Source organism: Penaeus monodon, chromosome 5, assembly GCF_015228065.2.
Source record: "Penaeus monodon isolate SGIC_2016 chromosome 5, NSTDA_Pmon_1, whole genome shotgun sequence".
Taxonomy (NCBI): domain Eukaryota; kingdom Metazoa; phylum Arthropoda; class Malacostraca; order Decapoda; family Penaeidae; genus Penaeus; species Penaeus monodon.
In genome coordinates, this window is record NC_051390.1 from 8,625,517 (window position 1) to 8,630,816 (window position 5,300).

General features: G+C 32.9%; 1 protein-coding gene across 1 annotated transcript in view; it reads right to left on the minus strand.

Annotated features, from left to right (window-relative positions):
• Positions 1-5,136: 5,136 nt before the first annotated feature.
• The window catches only part of LOC119572931 (protein spaetzle-like), a 1,261-nt gene continuing 1,097 nt past the window's right edge, over positions 5,137-5,300 (minus strand). Inside the window, exon 2 of the mRNA XM_037919887.1 lies at positions 5,137-5,300. This exon is cut by the window's right edge and continues 816 nt beyond it. The gene's annotated coding sequence lies outside the window, so the exon portion shown is untranslated.

A 5,300-nucleotide genomic window follows, 5' to 3' on the forward strand; every position in this document is an offset into this window, starting at 1 on the left:
AAGTCCTCACAACCTGATCTTTGCTCGCTACACTTTCTCGTCTCTCTCTCTCTGACAGCACTCGAGTGAGGGTAACCTCATCGACCCGCTTCCAACCATAGGGAAAGAACTCTGAAAGATCCGATTAACAAATATAATAGCAAAATCTAAAAAGCATAATCTGTTAAAATAAGTTGCAGTCTAAAATGGATATGAAATCTTCCCCGATGATTTTTAGTATTTTAATGTTACGTCTTTCTGGAGCGTCTTAGATTACCATGAGAAGCTTGAAAAAGGAACAATGATAGATTTTTTTTTAATAAAACATATGTATAACATTAGTAAGATTAGGTCGTGTCCAGTTTTCTTCAGAATGTGTTCTCGAACATGGAGGGTAGGCTTTTCTTTTCCCAGCCAATCCAGGCAAGGATCTTGTAGCGATGCTATAGCAGGAGTGACCCGCCGTTGCAAGTATAAATGCGGGTCACTAAGGTGTCACAATACATTCTTACAGTTAGTAAGGGAAATGGTTTTAACTCACAACATTAGGCCAATTATTAATGGAGACAAGGCACGACCGAGCGCCTGGGCCTCATCAACCCTCATGGTCGCTAAGCTCCAGTGAATAAGCGGGCTATTTCGCCATGCTCTTCTGGCTAATCGCGCTATTATACGGTGACTTTATTTCGCCAAAGAAAGCGAAACCTGCAACACAGAATACGATATTTTTTTGTATGTTGAAGCTTGTATCCATTTTATACACGTATCAACACACCCACACCTACACTCATATATGCACACATATATGAATGCGTGTATCAGTCAATGTACCTCAGAAAAAAAAACTCGCCAAGTATCGTAAAGCCATGCTTGCACTCTCGGCTCTCGGTGCTTCGAACTGTAGCGACCGTGATTGACTGATTGAGATTAGCGAAGATCTAGCTTCGCCCGGGCATTCCATATATATACACCCCGGCATATACTCATATATATATATATATATATATATATATATATATATATATATATATATATATATATATATATATATATATAATATGGATTATTCATTATATATATATATATATGCATATATATAAAACAATATAAAATTATATAATATACACAATACACACATACCACAACATTATACATTATATATAATATATATATATATAATATACTATATATATATATATATATATATATATAATATATATATGTTCTTTGATATAAATTATTTGCATCCCAGTGACTTTGCGGACTTTAACAGTCATATATCATCTCGGATGGAAAAATTTACAATTGCTTGATTAGGTTTCTTTGTATCTATCGCATTGTGTAAATTGTTCGATTGTATGAACTAAATTGTTGTGCGTCTTATTTCGGCGTCTTTAGCATTTAGTGATTAATATTATATTCACAATTTGTTACTGTAATTTTCTTTATAGGAACAACAAGGTATCCATAACGAGCCTGATAACTGTTAGCATTAACGTATTCACTGACATGCTTTTTTTTTCTCTCTCTCCAAATTTCGGAAACGTATATTGTTAGTTCTATGTTACGTTATATTATTATATTATCAGTATGATATTATTATCATTATTATTATTATTATATATCACATAATTTTCTTAACTTGATTGATCATACTTTCTCACATACGTATTATGTAATTTTTTTTTCTAATTATATTGTACATATTATTATCATTATTTATTATATTATTATATTATATATATTATTATTATTATTATTATTATTATATATTTATCATCATCATGTAATTTGTCTAACATTATCATATAATATACTTGTTTTCTTATTCGTCATTATTAATGTTGATTTGATTCTAATAGTATCATATTACAATACTTGTAGTCACTTCTCATCATTATTGATTACTTTATTAATCATCATAATTATAATGATCATCATAATTAATTAGTGCTATAATTAACATACTTGTTTCATTATTTTTTCAGCAAATACATTGCCATAGGATGAGATAATCACTGATATGTTGAAAATGATTTTTTACATATCTACAGATATCTTAATACATGGCTGTAAAGGGTAGAAAGATACAAACGGCGGTTCCTTGTGCAATGACTTGAGCAGTACTGTGAAGAAAGTATTCTAAGTCATGTGAGGTATATAATTCTCCTCCTTTAAATAACATGGGTTGCGGATGTTTTGCATAACCATGGAGTGGAAGAGCGATTCATAGGTAGGTGTGTTAGGCGGAAGTACAGGAGTACAGATGGATCTTGTACATGTAAATGAAGAAGTAAGGTCGCCTTGTAGCGGTAAATGGGTCTCAGAGGATATGCTTCTGCCAGCTTTAAAGCAAAATGGGATCTTGGTAACACAAAGTTGAGCGGGAGTGTGTTAGGACGGGGAAATGACGCAGTGCATCTTGTCAATTCTGAAGGCACTTTGGGCATGGTCATACACTCTTCGGAGGACGAATGCTCAGTAGCAAGCCGGCATGAGGACTCTGGAACAGTACAAGTCTGAGTAAGAGAGGAAGCTCCTGGTTTTAATAGTACAGAGCTGACATTGGACGCGCGTACTTTGCCAATACTTCTAGGAGCAGTTTGGGCATGGATACAGCACTTCGGAGGGAAAAGATATTGCACCTCAGGTACCAGCCTATGGGTGGTAACTGATCAGGTATGCGTGGAGCCAGTGTAGAAGGTAGCATGAAGGATCCTCCTTCTTTGGGAAACTGTCGCCAATCATCAGACAGACTGGCGGAAATAAGTCTAAGCTTGTACTTTTCGCAAGCAGAGTGACTGCAGTATAGAGCACTTTATCACATACCAATACTAAGCGCTCAAACAGGAGAGATAAGGAATTTATGGCTATCCAGATTAACGTTGTTTCCAGTTACTTTGATCAAGGTAGGTTAGAAGTGGCCTTGTAAGCTGGCGCAATTGACCTCCATTGAGGGTGACAGAGCAGCGGAAATACTTCAGTCCTTTTAAGGCATGCCAGAACGTAGCCGGCATGAAGTAAAAGATTAACATGAAACCAAAAAAGCCATATTTACAAAGGCCAATTTCATTCAGTATAACCAGAATATAGCATTAAAAGCATATATTTCACAAGTTACCATATAGTGAGACCTGGTGAAAACAGATATACTGAGAACAACTTATATATTTTCCTATTCTATATACATATATATCAGGTGTATTTTGATACGATGGTGACCAAGGTTAAAAAGAATAAATGCATCTTTCTTAATCGCACAATTATTCCCATTAGTAATTACATGCAACTAATCTAGTTAACTTATACTCTATCTATAAAAAATGCACATACATAACAACAGTCATATTACAAATATGGAAAACGACAATATTAAAAGTATGATACAATTATAGTGTATTTTAATGATATATTTATTATTTTACAAATGATAGGCAAAAGTCTTAAGGACAATATATATTTTTAATTATATATATATATACATATTTTATCTTGTATGTTAATATATATTTAATATAATATCATATTTAAATATTATATATATACTACTACATTATATTGTATACACACAATGATATATAACAAAATGCAAAGTATATTTATAACTTGCCACACACACAACATATAGTAAAGTCAAACACTACTATACACATTAAACACTATACTACACTACATTATATATATGAATACATACAGATACATCAAATTTAGACTGTGTGGACACCACACATATACACAGTATGATATATAAATATTGAACGACAATATCAACATACACAATCTATATATATATATATATATATATATATATATATATATATATATAATAGTTATCAAGTACATGGTCATGTCATTTAAAGCCAAACAGGGGGAACACATGAAAAATATACCTAGATAATTTTAGCTACATACGAACGACAGACACAATACTACCAGCTCACCGCACGGCTACACACGCACACCACACCCTTCATCATACATCTTAATCGTTTAGTAACGATAAATTCGATAAATATACCAGTTAATCTTATAGGAGCTACTTGAGTGCCAAAAGTGGGTTTCTCTGAAAATTAGGAAATTGAGGTAAGAGGCACGAAGAGGAGTTGGGGGAACTGCTCAGCTCCACAGTTCAGGCCAAGTTCAAGAAGTTTAACTCGCCTTAGGAACCAGAAAATTCGGGTAATTGTCCATAATTATGGATACTTGAAATGGTCTGTATGAGATCGAGAACAGGTGCAGGTTGAGAAACCTGTAGCTCATCAGTTAAGGTCAAGAAAAAACCGCCAACACCTTAAACAGCCGAGTGTTTCACATTTGTTTTCAAGACGATGAGGGCATGCACCAAAGCAAAGGGACCAAACAGCTGAATGATAGGGGTGCAAATGTGCACACACGCGCGTGTGTATGTGTGTGTATGTATATATATATATATATATATATATATATATATATATATATATTATGCTATACATTTACACACATGTCTATATATATATATATACATATACGCACATGCGTATATATACATATATATCTATATATATGAGAATATCTTCCATCGCAATGATATGACTGATAAGAATGAAGCTCGATTATTTTTTATCATTACTCCTCATATGCATAATTTACCAGTTGTTTGTAGATCGCCAGATTAAAAAGATATATACAAGCAAATGCAATAATGATTCTTAAACTCCTATTACAAAATCCTTAAAAACCACGCCAAACTAAACATATTAGGTGTTACCTGTCTCTTGAATTCAAAGATATGCATATTGGAAGGGAAATTAAAAGCTAAAGTGTGCAAAATAATATATAGGTTCGTGTTTCACAAAAGGGAGATTGAAATGTCTTTTGGAATCAGTTAACATTTCTGTCGACGTTACCTTAGCAAGATGACTAGAGAACTGCTTCACGTATTCGACGATTTTCCATGGACGTTAAAACACTGTTGAATTTGTATGTGTGTGTTTGTGAGTACATGTGTGTATATATATACATATATATTTTTGTGTATATGTACGTGTGTCTATGTTTATGTTATATACATACAAGTAGATCAAATAAACATATATACATATATAAACATAGGCATGTAAAAATATAACGGAAATATTCATTCAAGTTATCAAAAGGAAAATATGTAAATATCTAAAATGTAAAGTATTATTTATTTTCATGTTTCACAAAAGAGAGGTATTTAGATGTCAATTGGAATTAGTTCTCTATTAAGTAGATATCACAAATAGTTGGCTAGAAATCTTTCTTCACGTACTTAACGACTTTCCATGGGCGGTATGCCTTGCTCCCAAGGCGATAAG